The sequence below is a fragment of the Cupressus sempervirens genome, chromosome 6, assembly GCF_028749045.1.
Source record: "Cupressus sempervirens isolate cs-2001-9-10 chromosome 6, ASM2874904v1, whole genome shotgun sequence".
Taxonomy (NCBI): Eukaryota; Viridiplantae; Streptophyta; class Pinopsida; order Cupressales; family Cupressaceae; genus Cupressus; species Cupressus sempervirens.
Window position 1 is genome coordinate 392458569 of NC_143123.1, and position 16842 is coordinate 392475410.

Below are 16842 nucleotides of genomic sequence, written 5' to 3' on the forward strand. Positions count from 1 at the left end.
TTGATCAAGGTAGACAACAGGAGGAGAAAATAGAGGAAACCCCTAAAGAGCAAGAGGCAATAAAAACATTGATAAATTTGCCTACCTCGAGAACTCCTTCACAACAACCATTTCAAATATCAGCACCAGGATCAAGTTCTACCAAAGTTGCAAGGGTGCTTCACTATGGAGACCCTGAACTAGATGAGGAAATAGTCATACCAAGCTATGACTCAAAAACAATAAACAAATTGATCAAATCAATGAGGTACAGGAAGCATTACATAGAAGGAAGAGGCAAGAAATACTAAGGAAGGAGTATAAACAAAAGCAAACAATGCATGAGATTAAAGACATCTTTATGGATGCCTTCAGTATTCAGTCACTAGATGAGTCAGAGCATATTATGGAGCAATTATCAGATATTTTTGAACAGGTGACAAATGCAGACCTAGAAACAAATGCAAAACTCATGGAATGGTCTGAAAGAAAATTTCAAGGAAAAGTTAATGAGAAAATATCCAGTGAAATAACACTTTTATCAGATAGAATTGGCAAAGGTCTTAGACAAAGTCAAAAAGGTACTTGAGAGAATATTCTCATTATACAAAAAGTTGTGTGACTTTTCATATTTCACACAAGAGACCAGCCAAAAGATAAAGAGCCTAGAAAGAAATTTGAATATTTCTAGCATGCAGCTACCTAGAGATCTAGCTCAAAGTGAGACGCATTTTGCTCAAACGCTTCACACTCAGAAAGAAATAGCTGTATTAATAACAGAAGAGGCCACCATCAAGGCCAAACTATTATAGCTCCAATCTTCTATAACCCCACATTTGGAAATCCTCCATAAAGAACAAGTCTATGCTGAAACTGTTCTCAAGAAAGATCCTACTAATCTTTCTACTTCAGAAGGACTTATTCATCTTGCTGCAAAAACTGCCCTCCAACATAAATCATTGGAAATTGCTTTGCATAATTGGGATGTAACTCTTAGGATGATTATGGAGGTAAACAACACATTTTTGGTGAAATGTGGTCTTAACCCTTAAAACCCTCTGACATAAGTGTCAAAAAGGGGGAGATAATAAAAACAGTGGGAGACAAGATAATGGGGGAAATAAGACAACAAAGGCAGAGTATGATATACAACATCAAATTTTGGTTACCAAGATAGCACTGATAATGGTACAATCAACTCAGCGGAAGTTACAATACCTTTGAGGTATATATATTGTACATTACAAATTTTGACTATATATACCAAGCAGATTAGTGCATGTACTCATAAGGGTAGTTAAGTGTTTTTGTCACTCATGTCAAAGGGGGAGATTGTTAGTCTTAGAATGGTTTTTGACACTTGAGTTCCAACACACTTAATCACTTTCTACATTGGAGCCGAGTACACTACATATGCTGAGCCACAATATGAGCCGAGTCAGGAAATCCAACAGGTACTGAGTGATCTTCAGGTGCCGAGTGAAGATTTAGTGCCGAATGACTTTAAGTGTCGAGCATGATACAAGTGCCGAGTGACATTTGAGTGCCAAGTCATAGATGATGCCGAGCAATACAGAAACACAAGAAGTGTCGAGTAAGCCAGTTTAATATAAGTGTCGAGCATCAGAGATCAGTAAGTGTCGAGCAACACAAAATGCACATATGAGTTTGTAACATTACAAATTTAGATGTAAATCATTTTTATGGCCGACATATGATGAATCTTGAAGGATTAAAAGATAAGATCGAATCTTTTGGTTTTCCCATGCAGCCAATAAGAAAAATGGAGAAGGCATGTAACCAATAAGAGAAGTGCAAGGAATGAGTGGGAAATAGAGATTCAATATGGATCGTAGATCCATACCTAACCCTAAGTCTTCGAATGCCTTTATAAGGAAGACGAAATTACATTGAACCCAATGATAGATGGATGAGGGTGTTCAAGGGAAAACTATTCTCAGAGTGAAGAGTATTAGATCATAAAGGATCAAGATCAGGGAAAGCAGATCAAGTGCCTGTATTCAGCAATCGAAGGATTGTAAGCTATCGGGTTTATTATACCTAATATTCTTTAACAATTGTATTAGGAAGAAAACAATATGGTGATTGGTTAGCTTAACAACTATTTTGTAGAATCCTTTAAATAGGTGATTAAATCCTTTAATATGGTAACACTTCATGTAAAGTGTTTGAAATCCTTTAACCAGGTCACTATTGATGCAGTGTAAAGCCTTTAATAGGGCAGGGCTTTAACAGGGCAAACCATCAGAAGTGGTTAAACTTTATTACTGCAGTGATTTTGTGGGTATCATCCCCACCCCAGTTTTACCTTCTTATTTCTTGAGGGTTTCTGGGTTACCAAAATCTCAAGTGTTATGTGGTGATGATTATGTGTTTTTCATAATTGTTTGATATGTTTATATGCATGCAATCTACTTTCAGTTTAAAAATTTTTAATGCCAAAAAGTACAATACTTCTGATTCACCCCCCCTCTCAGAAGCATTATTCCTATTTGAATATTCCAACAAAATGGTCTTTGTTATTTGGGGTAAAACCCTCAGGTAAGTCCTCTTTCCTGCCTGTTAAAACAATCCAGGACTTTGAGAAAGGTTTTTGTGCGATAGCCATTTTGGATGAGATAGTGGATCAAAACATTCGGGCCATGGCTTCAACTTTGGTTGGGAGATTCTTGGGTCCTAGATCGAACATTGACGATGTTAGGTTGTTCATCAAACAAAAATGGGCTCTCAAAGGTCAGGTCTTAGTAACGGCAATGGCAAAAGGCTTCATGTCTTTCGACTTTTCATGCTTGGAAGACCTTGAAAGCATCCTATGTGAAGGGCAATGGGCCTTTGGATGCTCTACCCTTGTGCTTCAGAAGTGGTCATCCAGAATGAGCTTGAATGATTCTTTCTCTGTCCAAGTCCCTGTGTGGGTCAGACTGCCTGAACTGTCGTTAGAATACTAGAATGAGGATGTCTTTGTGGAGATTTCAAGGACCTTAGGGGAACTCCTCTCAATGGATCCGATCTCTACCTCTAAACATCATCTCAATTACGCTCGCATATGCATTGGGGTGAGTGAAGGAACAGACATGCCTGAGTTTGTTGCTCTTCACTCTAAACTTGGAATGCACAACCAGAAAATCATTTATGAAACTATCCCCTTTGCTTGCTTCCTTTGCCTGAAGGCTGGTCATAAGGCCCACCAGTGCCCCTATGCGGCAAAGAAGTTGCCCACGAAACCAGTCAAGAAGCAATCATCCCACCCTTCAGGTAAGGGTAAGATGAAGTTGCTATGGAGACACAAACTTTCTGCGATGCAGGGGAGGAAGGTTGTCAGCCATAAGGATAAAGTCTTGAAGGATACACCTAAGAAGGACACCACCAAGGAGCAGGCTAGTGCTACCCCCCCTTATGAAGGGTCATGCCTTGGAGATGCCACATTCAGCCACGATGGAGGCTCCTAAGAAGCAGGCTAATCCCCAATCCCAAGCCTTGGAATATGCTGAGGAGCAAGATCCTCCTTTGGATGCCACAAAGCAGCTTATATCTGCAGAGGAGCAAGCTCCACTTTTGGAAGCAAAAGAGCAGCTTAGTTTGGGGCAGGAAGCCCTAGCCCAAATTTCTCCAGAAGCTATGGAGAACCAAGATAAGCTTCTTTCCCATAACCTCACTAATTCCCAGACCCCTTTAGGGTCGAAGGGGGAAGTACCTTCTACTCCCAAAGGGCTAGAGGCCAAGCTCCATTTTCTCATTAAAAACACGGATGCAAACCAGATCGCCTAGTGGGAAGGTCAGTTAGAAAGCAATGCGACGATAAGCCTTGATGACTGGTGCATGCTAAAGAAGAAAAAGAAGAACCAGAAGAACTAGTATAATTTCCTCCCTCCTTCATCTCCAGCGTCTACCAGAAGCAGGGTCAAAGCTGATGTCGGGATAACCCCCAAGGGAGCAGGAAGAAAGAACTCAAATCAGCTTCTTCAAGAAGAAACAAAAAGGAACCTGGCAGATGGGGGCCAGAGAACTATCAAGGATTTCTCAAGAAGTAAGAAATGAAAGTCATCTCATGGAATATAAGGGGCCTAAATGGGGCTCATAAACAGGATCTAGTCAGCAATATGATTAGAGACCATAGACCCGACTTTCTGATGATACAGGAGACTAAAATGAAAAGGGACTTGGTTAAGAGGATATCCTTCAATAAAGTTTTTTGTTGCGAAGCCTCAGATTTGGAAGGTACTTCTGGAGGAGTACTACTCCTGTACAATTCCAGGGCCTTCAAGTTATCTACTCTTTTTAGCTCTTACAATGCTCTTCTGTGTGAGGTATCTCACATCCATAGCAATGATTCCTGGTTTATCCTTAACCTATACGCCCCCAAAACCAAGAAGGAAAGGAACTATTTTTGGGTCAAGCTCCTCGACATCCTCTCCAATTGCAATGTTAACAAAGGGATTATCATGGGGGACTTCAACTCGCCTCTCTCTAATGCTGACAAAAGGGGGGACCTTGCCTCGGATTAGGACAATAAGCGTGACCTCGCCTTGTTCATTCAGAATCTTGCCTTTTTGGATATGGACCTTCAAGGGGGAAGTTTCACTTGGTCTAATAGGAGAGTTGGGGGAGATAGCATTCAGGTTCGCCTCAACAGAGCCCTCATATCTTCAGAATGGCTTCTTTCCCATTCTTGTAGATTATCCCTCCTCCTTAGGGTGGGTTTCGACCACTCCCCGATCTCTCTCTTTGTCACCCCCCTATCTAGTAAAAGGGTCTTCCCTTTTTGCTTTGAGAAAATGTGGCTTTCCCATCCAGCGCTGGAAGGAAAAATCTCTTCTTGGTGGAACTTTGAGGTTGATGGTACTGCTATGTTTAGAGTTGCCCATAAGCTGAAAAATGTGAAAAGGAACATCAAATCTTGGAACAAAATTGACTTTGGCCACATTTTCTAGGAGAAAGATGAGAAAATTGATCAGCTCAATTCTATCCAGGAAGAAATCCAGCTATCCGGATATGACAATCACAATAGGCAGGAGGAAAAGGCTATCCTTTCGGATCTGCATAACATCATATCTAAGGAAGAGCTTTATTGGAAACAAAGATCTAGAGTCATCTGGTTGAAAGAAGGAGATCATAACACCATATTTTTTCACCTGACCACCCTTAAACATCGGGCTAATAATAGGATATCTATTATCAAAAAGGGCCAGGTTCTGGTTTCAAAGGAAGAAGAGATAGTGAAGGAAGCTATTTGCTTCTTCTCCTCTCTTCTCACGGCTGATCCTTCCCTCTCTACGCCTGATCAAGAGGATATTTTGGTAGCTATCCCCCCCTGTTGCAAGATCATCATAACTCCTTTCTGAAAGCTATCCCCTCCCTGGAGGAAATTCACCAGGCCCTCTTTTCTCTCCCGAGGGATAAAGCTTCGAGCTTGGATGGCTTCCCTACTTTCTTCTTTCAAACTCATTGGAATGTGGTTAAGAAGGATGTGGTAAAGGTGGTCCAAGAATTCTTTGGGGCTAGGAATCTACTCAAAGAACTTAATGCTTATTTTCTTGTCCTCATCCCCAAGATTCTGGGAGCTGACTCTTTGGACAAATTTAGGCCCATTAGCCTCTGTAATTCTTTCTACAAGATTATTTCCAAGGTTCTCACTTCCAGACTCCTCAGCATTCTCCCCCTGATCATCTCAACCCAGCAATATGGCTTTGTCCCTAGCAAGCAGATCCTTGATTCCATCGTCTTGGTTCACGAAGTCATCCACTCTCTAGAGGTGGGTAAAAAGGAAGGATTCCTTCTCAAACTGGACTTGTCTAAAGCTTACGATAGGGTTGACTGGAATTTCCTCTTTGTTGTCCTTCGGGCCTTTGGTTTCGATGCTTAGGTATGAAAACTCATCTCTCAGCTCGTTTCTTCTCCCTCTTTGTCTGTTCTGATTAATGGTCTCCCCACTCCTTTTTTCTCCCCCTCAAGGGGTTTAAGGCAGGGTGACCCTATTTCTCCTGCCCTTTTTGTTATCTTGGCAGAATGCCTAGGCAGACTCATCCAGCTGAAGATCCAGGACAGGAGTTTGAAAGGTCTAAGGCCTTCTTCGAGACCCTCTTCTTTCACCCACCAACAATTTTTGGATGACACTATCTTGGGGGGGGAAGCCTCTATCCAGGAGGCCAGGACTTTCAAAAGCATTCTGAACTTCTACACTAGAGGCTCAGGACAGGCTATCAATTTGGATAAGAGTTTGATTTTCTTCCTCAACACCCCCTTGGAGAGGCAGAGGAGAATTGCTCGCATCCTGGGTTGTGGCATCGGGTCCCTACCTGTGACTTATCTTGGGCTACCTCTTGGTACGAAACCTCGGGATTCCTTTTGGATCAGCATTATAGACAACTTCTACAGGAAACTTGCAGGTTGGAAAGGGGCCACCCTCAGTCAAGAAGGCAAATGCTCTCTGGTTAACTCTATTCTCCAAAACCTCCCAACCTATGCCCTCAGTCTTTTTAAGATTCCAGTTAAGTTTGCAAAAAGAATGGAGAGGATTCAAAGGGATTTTCTCTGGACAGGGATTGATGACCACAAGAGATACCACCTGGTTGCCTGGGACCTTGTCTGCCAGCCCAGAATCCAGGGAGGTTTTGGTATTAGAAAAAATTCTCACCTCAATCAATCCCTTTTGGCTAAATATCCTTGGCGCATCTTCCAAAGCACAGGTGTTTGGAGGGATATTCTAGCTAAGAAATATCTAGATAGACAGTCTCTTATCTCCATATTTCAAGGGACCAAGCTGCTGACAGGATATCACATTTGGAATGGGATCTTGAAGGCCCTCCCCCTTGCAAAATCTAGGGCTAAATGGAAAGTTGGAATGGGAGACAAAATTCTTTTTTGGCAGGATAGCCGGCTGTGTCAGGAACCCCTCATTAATCACCCCATTTTTGGGAGGTGGGCAGATCAGTGTATTGGCAGATATGGTTTGATGGTAAGGAACTACAAAAATGGTAATGAATGGCACAATCTGGCTGATATTTCGTAGGACCTCAAGCCTTTAATGTCCTCTCTGAATGCCATCTTCACCAACCAGAATGGCAACTCTTTAGTTTGGGGAGATTCTTCAGGGGGCCTTTACTTTGTGGCCTCTGGCTATCTATCCCTAGTGAGCAAAGAGGAGAAACCTATTTGGTCCAAAGCCTAGATCCCTACGCTTACGCCTAAGATAAACATTTTTTTCTGGCTCCTCTTACAAGATAAAATCCTCACCTTGGATAATTTAGCCAAGAGAGGCCAAATATTACCTAATAGATGCTGCCTCTGTAAGCAAGATCAGGAAATGGTTAATCATATGTTCATCCATTGCCCCTTCTCCTCCAAAGTGTGGAGCCATTTGACTACTAACCTGGACTTCAATTGGTGCCCCCTAGCTTGCATCCAGGATTTCTTTAGTCAGTAGAGAAGCCACCACCAAAGATTGAAATCTTAGCTATTGAGCTCCTGGATCCTCTCACACTTCTGTTGGGGAATTTGGAAGGAGAACAACAATAGGATTTTCAGAGATAGGGAAGCTCCTTAGGTTATTATAGTTGAGAAAATCGAAGGCCTAATGATAGAGAACTATGCCATAACCAGAGAAGGAGACATTAAGGTTGGAGGGAATAGCAAAGCCATGAAAGAAGATAGGAGGCTATTTGGTCCTTTCCCCTTGAGAACTGGCATAAAGCCAATTTCGATGGGGCAGCCAAGGGGAATCCAGGGCCAGCTGGATGTAGAGGAATCATAAGAAATAGTTCAGGAGGTGGCATTGCTGCTATCTCTTCCCCTATTGGCCACCAAACCAATCATCTAGCTGAAGCCAGTGCTGCTAGGTTCATTGTTAAGTTGGCCTTGGCCTCAGGGATTGAGCAACTGTGGCTTGAAGGTGACTCCTTAAATATAATAAATTGCATTCTAGGAGCCACTAAACCCTCCTGGACCATCGAAAGAATTATTGAGGACCTAAAATTGGACCTAAGGAAATTTAAAAACTTCCACGTCACCCACGTTTATCGTGAAGCAAACACAGTCGCTGACTGGTTTGCCAACAAAGCGGTTGTAAGTAACTCGGTGATGACGTGGAGAAGTAATAATGTTTTTTTGGTGGCGGCGACTGAGCTAATCCGAAAGGAGAAAATCCATGGCACCAACATAACATCTCTTTAATGATCATAGGATTTGCTAAATTGTACTTTAAAAAGGGAATTATTTGGAGTTATGCAGAACCCCCTCCATTTCATAATCACATGTACGGAAGACACAAGCGAAAGGAAGCCAAAAATAAACCCATCAACCAGCGCAAAATAATTTTCGCTCTCAGCGCCTTCTGCTACTCTGAATTTGGTAAAACTGCTAGTGGATTAGGGTTAGTTGAGCCGAAATCAGCTATGGTGGGAGAAAGGATCAGAAGAGAGCCATGGGATGAAGTGGAGAGGTGGAAAGAGAAGAGGAAGGTCTGGAGAAAGCTCCAGAGGGGTGGTATAACTAAATACATGGAGAAGCTTCATGGTTTTGATGCAGGGGTCACTAAAGCTATGGTTGATTCCTGGCAAAATGGTAGGGTCAAAATTGATGGTGTTTCCCACCAAATCACTGAGGGTCTCATTGCAGAGGTAACTGGCCTTTCTTAGGATGGCTTGAATTTTTACAGGGACAAGAAGATGTCTGCCAATGCTATCAACGACTTTTTCAAGGATGATAAGGAGAAAAGAAAACTAGTCAAGATTAACACCTTCTACGACGTTGAGTCCATCAAAAAGTTCTGGAGGTATGTTCTCAGGATTATCATTGAATATGTCACTCTCGACCCCAAGTTTAATAGAATAAGGACTCATCATTTTGTTTTGTTAAATCATTTTAGACACAAAGTGAAAATTTCTCTTACGTATTACATTTTCACCTCCATGGCTAAGAATATAGAGGGGTTCAAGAAATGCCCTGTCAAAAACCCTGCCCTCCATGAGGGTCTTCTGCTTCTGGTTTATGAGTTCTTGAAAACCCTCACTATTGGTAAAATCATTGGGGTTTCAGGCAATGCTTCGAAGGACATTGCCAATTCTAATTCTGGGGATGAGCTTGAAGTGAAATCAGAGAAAATTGACATCCCATGCAAAGTTACCCCTGCTACCCGTGATCCTCGCATCCCTAGAAGGAAGAGCCCCAGATGTCTTCCCCCAATCCCCTCCTCTCCTCATCCCAAGGAGGTGAAAGAGGCCAGTGATGATGAAGTGGAGTCTGATACGGAGTTTGAGGAGGAGGATTCGGAAACAGGGAAGGATAATGAGATGGAAGAAGATAAGGGGAGAGAAAATGACAAGGAGGTGGTGACCCCTATGGACCCTAAGGATAACCCCAAGAAAAGAAAAGTTAACTAGGTCCTGCCCCAGGAACATCCCAACGACCTTGTTGACGTGCCCCCCAGCCCCACCCAGCCCAATCTGCCTTAGGAGGTTCCCATTTTTCCCCCGGAGGAGATGATTGAAATCATGGTTGAAAAAGGGGGGCAGGTTATCAGAAAGAATAAGAGGAGGGCCTGGAGGAACTTCTATGGGGACAAAGTCAGTTTGGGTATTGTTAGAGAACCTGCCAAAATCCAGGTGCTGGAGGACCTTGACAAAAGCACCCAGTACAACGAGCTCATTGACCCTACTCTTTTGGTTCTCTCCAAAAATGTGCATGAAACTGGCTTCAACTTCTTGAAAAATGCAAAGAACAGTCTGATTGACAACTTTCGGTCCATCAAGTGGCTTTTTCAGGAAATTGAGGCTCTGAAGGACAGGAGCAACCAACCCAACAACCAGGGAACTGACAAGGACCAGGATGCCAAAGGAAGAAATGACCAGGTGGGCAGCCAGGAGAAAGATAGAGGTTAGGTCTCCAGAGACCATCACGATGACAGGCTCACCCAGCTTGAGCAGAAGGTCCAAAGGCTGGATTCTATCCACCAGATAATCACCAAACAGATAGTGGACACCCTTCACACCTTGAATAATAACATTGTCAATTTGGGGGACTATCTTACTACCACTGGCCTTGAAAGGGATGTGGAGCAGAACACAGAGCAAAGATTCAACCGGGATGTTCTTCAGAAAGAGGCCAGTGACTAGGCGAATCAAGGAAACTAGATGAACACTCCTACCAGGATTCAGGAGGGCAAGGCCAGTTAGAAGGACAATGATGCTGCAAAAATCTTGCAGGCCATGGACACAGACAATCACTAGCCTACTCGCCTGTCCCTTCCTCTCTGGCCTTTGGTCACTAGCTTCGAGCCTTATTTTGTCTCTGGCCTTTTGAGGCAGTTTTTTGTTTTTTTAGACTATTTTATTTAGCTCTTTTCGCTGTAAAACTTTGGGTTTCAAGATCCCTGTAAAACCTATTTTACCTAATCAAAAACATTTACATGATACAATATTGAACTCCCATTTTGAGCTTACACAACAAGTTACCATAGCAACCTCAAAAGATGGGTAAAGGTATGCCTAAGCCATGAGGATAACCATATACAAAAATAAAATGTCTTCACAAGGATTCCAATTCATATACAATTATTCATAGAAATTTTCCGCTTATCACCCCCTAAGTGCATAACATTGTATTGGCACATGAAGCCGATACTTCATGCTTGTCCCTCTGCCTTCTAGGGAAGAGACTCTGCACTTAGGGAAAGGCCCAACTAACTCCTTCACCTGAAGGCCACTACTTTCCTCTCAAGGGTGAGTGATGTCCTTCCACACCCACAAACCTCGTGCTTTCAAAAATTAGAATGAAAAGAAAACAAAGCAAAACAAGCATACCCAACACCACAAACACGAACAATTCTACAATACACATGTATTTACAGCAATTTCTTGCTACATTTATAAATTAAAAATAAAATTATGCACGAGATTTCTTCCATGACAAAAGTTCGCCAACTTTGATCCAAAGCTATGGCAAATGAACAACCTGAGAAAAGCTTTCCTCCTTTCCTTGCTTGACAATCTCCCAAATTCAAAAGATCTCTAAAACTAGAAAGTGAGTGAACAACCACTCTATTTTCAATTTCCAAACTAATAGGCCTCTTTAATCCCTTCCTCTCACCATTAATGAGAGCAACTACTTTTACTCCACCTAAGTTTCCCTACTTGATTGAAACTCCAACTAAGTGAAGATAAGATGGGAAGTTGGTTATGACTCTTCAATTTTTGCAGCACTTGGTAAATGAGATTTTGAAAGGGATATAAGTGATTTAAACATAAGTAAGGTCAAAACCTAACATATAGTAATAACATATAGATAAGTTAATTGAACTAAAAGAACACTCTAGGATCCTTAATAAGCCCTCTAAAGTTTCCCTAAACTTAGAATTTTACTTCTTCTAATTGAAACCTTCACATGACCAAACTATGCAACTGGATTAAACTTAAGCATTTCTAATTGGTTTAAACTAAAATTAAGTGTCATTTGTCAATATCTTAATTTGACTTGTCTAAACACATAACATTGCAAGTGTCAAGTGACACTATAAAATATAACTTACATTACAAGTGACAAATCAATTATCACAAAATGAATCCAATCTAAAAAACTCATTCACATTACGTTCACAAAGTAAAATACTACACAACGAGGTTGAGATCTCTTCATTACATCTAACCTTGGCATTCTCAGTTGACACAAAGGTTTAGCCTTGGTTCTCCGAATTTACCATGGTTACTATCTTGCACACTCAAATTTCATATCAATAGTCCAAGATAAAATCACATTCATTCATAATTGAATCACAATATTAACCATTTCTCAATTCAATTCTTAGATAACATTTCTATGTCTAAATCAACATGCATATTATAATTCGTGCATAATCAAACTAAACATGATATAGCCAATTACACCATTTCTTTACTTCCAAATGTAATCCATCTAACATTTGCATTTAAAACATGATTCCATATCCATCAATAGAAAAATGAATCAAGTGTATGAATATAAATAGTCATCAAACATCATAAATAGGTCCTAATCATCATAAATAAACAACATAAGATAAAGCATAGATCATAGTATGAAATAGTCTGAATCTCTATCCAAATGAGTCTCAAGTATAAAGTATCAAAAATGCAAATAAACAGATATGCTATGATGGGTCGGGGTGAGGCCTCACATACTACCAACTTCTATTGCTTATAGAGTTTGAAGTTTTAAGCTCAAATTAGGCTACAACCTAGACCGAACCTAAATGAGGCCTTTTACTTCAATTGGCTTCATACATCAGTATTATTTCAACTACGTCTATCATCTTTGCAATTAAAGAAGAAATCTGTAACACAGGTTTTTTTCACAATAACTAGAAGTTTTTAAAAAGATTGTTATTCACAACCAACATAGTATTGTTCATTTCTAGAAGAATGATTCAATATAAACTATTTGAAATTGTTGGAACAAGTGAACTTTCTTCCTGATTTAAATCACATCATAACAAAATTATACCTCTCAAAACATATGACACATTAAATGTAATAGGCCTCCAAAAACAATTGACACATGAAATGTAATAGACTTGTCAATAATCATGTTCAATTTATAACAGATGCGGCTATCCTCTAAAAAAAATGCACTTTTGACCAAAACTCAAAAAATCAAAAACACAACAGATTTTTTATGAAGTTCTCAGCATTTGTTCTTCACTGTGCATACCAGCATTTTCGTTGTCTATGATTTATAAAATAGGATGCGTGACTTACTCAATCACATCTGCCCACAACAATTATGGTATGGTGAGAATCTAAAGCATCCGAATAACTGTCATAGGATGAAATATTTGTATATTTATTAATGCCCGCTACCAACATAAATGTAGAGGCAGATCTCAAAAAACAAGCAATGTCCATAACGCAATTTTCTATGTTGAAGGACAATTCACCATTAAAATATTAATAAGATGTTAGGTATCACAGACTACAGATAAACCTCATCAAGTCGCTTTGGCCGAGTGGTTAAGGCGTGTGCCTGCTAAGTACATGGGGTTTCCCCGCGAGAGTTCGAATCTCTCAGGCGACGTTTATATGTCGTTTCCTTTTTTATTAGTTTTGAGGCTGTAGTCACGCTCAAACTATTTTCCTCTCTCGAATGCTGATCAGACAGCTCTACTGCCCTGCCTCAAATCTTACATCTCTAACTCGGCATATCCATGGCGTCGTAAGAAATCCAAATAATATATGAAAATCAGTGTGAGAATTCTCGTTTTAGTGTTCAACTTTAGACATCACACACTAAGGCAAGGCAGGAATTAAAAGGAATTATCTTTAAAGCATCACATACTAAGGCAGGAATTGAGCATAGGAATCAAGTCCTAGTGTGATGTTTAAGTAGTTGTAGATTTGTATGGGCAATTTTATAACAAGAAGGTTAGCGAGTCAAAGTTTGTAATAGTGTTAGAATATGCATTGGGAAGATTATTTCAAATTAATAATATGGTATTGTGTTAACACAAATTTATAAAATTTTGAGATGTAATATATGAATATTTTGTTAGAAGATAAAAATATCAAATTTAATTATAGAAATTTATTTAGATTATGCTAAAAGTCTACAATTAATGAGTATACAATGTAAATAGATTTTTTAATTGAGTGTGCTAGAATTAGATATTTTTTTATATAAAAGTAGTCAAAACTAGGGTGTTGGTCCATTACAACAGTGGTGGCACAATCAACAAAAAGTCAGCGAACAACCAAAAGACAACCACACAGAGCACTCTTAATGATTTACATAAAAAACATAAGTAACAAAATAACAGTTTATAAAATTACTTGGGATCCAACCCTTACGACTAGTAGAGTTTAACAGTTTAAAAAAAATCATATAGGTTGTCATCACATTGTACCACCTATAGCCTAGAACAAAGTTTAACCAAAAAAATAAAACTATCAGCAAAGGGTGGAGATTGAAAACCAGCAGAGTACCAAACACATTGGAAAACAAAAGGCCACTAGGTGGCATCTTTTTTCTTTCCTTTTCTAGCCAGGAGCACCTTGGCCCAATCTTCGGCAAGGAAGCCATAGAGAAGCTTTGAGTCCTCCTTCCCTAGGTTGTCCTCCTTTGACGCATCAACCAGCAGTTGTAGAGTAGTAACAGTCGTGTGAGTCACCTTAAGGGTGAACTTTGAGAATAAGGAGAAGCCCTCCTCCACCGTGTTGCACCTGTCTTTGAGCTACTGGAGATCCTTTCGAGTAACCTCTCCTTTGTTCCCAACTTTAATGCCTTGTTGTTCACTAGAGTTGTGTTGCTATTCTGCACCACAAGATTGTCAGCAGGGGCCTTTAGGTTAACCAGATCATCATTTTTTACCAAGGAGGATATGGTGTTAGGGGAGTCAATCATAGTTTTAGAGTTCTCCTAGTTGTCAGTTGGAGGTTGGGTGATGGTGGCAAAGACATGGGGGGGGTCAAGGGAGGAGTCCTTGATGGGATTGTCTGCCTCAAAATCCCATGTACCATCCAAGGTATCATCCCATTTTTCCACCTCTTTCTTTGTTTCATCTTTCCCCTTCTCCTGGTCGTCCCCCAAGTTCTTGTCACTCTCCTCAAAGTTAGTGTCATCCTCTTCATCCTTCTGAGAGTGACAAACTAGTTGCTTAAATCTTCCATGAGTCTTAACAACTCTTCACGACCTTCTTCTACCCCCACCGACTTCCTCATCTGAATCCCCAATCTCCACTTCCACCCTCTTTTCCATTTTAATTCTCTTATTAGTAGTCTATTCCAGGGCCATCTTGGTCTTCCTACCCTTAACAGGGGTTTGGCTAGAGGAAGGATGAGGGGTAGGGGGATAACTGTCACCCGCAAATTCCAAGTGCAGAGGAGCCCCAGAGGGGAGGACATTGTCAAAAGCAATCACACGGGGCGGGCAAAGGGCAAAGCAAAATTGGAAAAAGTGAAACATGAGCCCTTGGTGAAGGATAGTGAAGTTGGCCCCTTTCTTCCTTTTTTCTCTAACATCCATCACAATCTCTTCAAGTGTGTGCATTAAAAAGAAAGGAATGCAAACAAGCTCCTTGTTACAAAAATGGTTAAGAAGCGAGAAGTGATAAAAGTAATACACACTGTGTCTTCCTTCCAGCATTAGGTATTTCATGATCATCAGACAAACATCATCCCAGGGCAAGAGCGTATCTTTTAATGTTAATACATAGTATCTTTTAACTTTTGCATTCAAGAGCATTGCATACTAAATTATTATTTTCTAATAATTGACGATGAAAATGGTTTATAATTTTTAACCCATTTTAAATTATTAAAAGTAGTGTGTGTCAATCAATTATTTTCACTGGCCTCTTGTTTATTAATTTGTGCTATTAAAAAATCAAAATTTCTAAAGTTTGTATTTTTTAATTAATTTATATTCATTAATTTATTTTTTCTTATTGGCCATTTCCAATTTTGTTGGGGTTCAAGTTATTTTTTCAATTAAAAAATTTGATAGACATTAGAATATTTAATATCTCTTTAATAGTTATCAGCTATTTGACACCTCTCTTATACAACTAATTCATCTCCACTTATACCCATGCCTTCAAAATTTCACACCATCGTATTCTAACTATAATGACTTGACTTTAAAGACAACAATATAGGTATATAAATGTGAGAGGTACTATCATTAATTTTATTAATGACAATTTTAGTTAATATTTAAGAGGGAAGCAAAATACTTAGTGGTAATATTTTTAATAATTTAAAAAATAAATTATTTTTAAGACAATAAAATAACAAATAATATTTTAATAGAATTTAAATTTTTAATAGTGTTTATAGTTTAATTTTTATATTATTATTTAATGATTTTAATAATATATTGTATGAAAATTTAGTAATGTTATTAGCCAATAGGCTTTCACTTGGGCGAAAAACCGCCAAAATTTCCTCATGCTACTGCTTTTAAATGGGATCTTTGTCTCACTGGAATTTTGTCGCCAATCAATCATGCTTTAGTCACATCACTTCAAAACAAGGCATTCTTTTATTCTAATATATTTTCCATACGAGAAGGACTTTTCACGCGGGACCTTCTCAACTACTTAAGATCATTTAAAATAGAAAGTGGGCATCTTAATGTTTACGAGGTTCAATACAATTTAGGGGATTGATAATATGCTTTTTATAATGTAGTTTAATATTAGATTATTGTAGAAAAATGGTTGCTAAAGATTATGTATATCCTATTTCAAAGGTTTTGATATGGATCAAAATTGAAAATCAAGTTATCCTTGGTCATAATTGTTCTATTAATAAATGTATCTTTTGACCACATTTTTCTTATGATCGAGTGTGTATATCAAGGTTGTTTCATTTGAACTATGATATTTTTTAAATCTCCAACTAATATTTATTTGATTCTATATATAATTAAATTAGTAGTGATCAAATAGTATAAAATCATTAAGATAATATTTTTGCTTTTTTAATGTATTTTATTATACAAGAGAAGTATAAGTGTGTGTGTGTGTGTGTGTGTGTGTGTGTGTGTGTGTGTGTGTGTGTGTGTGTGTGTGTGTAGCATAGCTAACTTTGTATAGTTGTATAGTCTAAAATATAACTTGGATTTCGATAAAATAGAATACATGATTTAATTTCTCGAACAATATTTTTTGGCTTCTGGATATTAATGATGCTTCTTAATGAGTTTGTTAAGCGTTGAAAGGTGAAAAAGTTGTCATTCAAAGTGTTGTTTGATACTTGATCCCATTTTCACCATTACCTATTCACATAGACAACCAAAAAAATTGCACAATTGGTCTAATACTTTTATACAAATATATTAGTAATGGTGCACTACCTATTGGTATTAATGAACTTGTAC

At 39.1% G+C, this 16842-nt stretch overlaps 1 non-coding gene across 1 annotated transcript; it reads left to right on the forward strand.

The window, feature by feature from the left end:
* The first annotated feature begins 12959 nt into the window (after positions 1-12959).
* TRNAS-GCU (transfer RNA serine (anticodon GCU)) lies at positions 12960-13041 on the forward strand. The gene has a single exon. It is a non-coding gene; the product is annotated as a tRNA-Ser (tRNA).
* The last annotated feature ends 3801 nt before the right edge of the window (positions 13042-16842 follow it).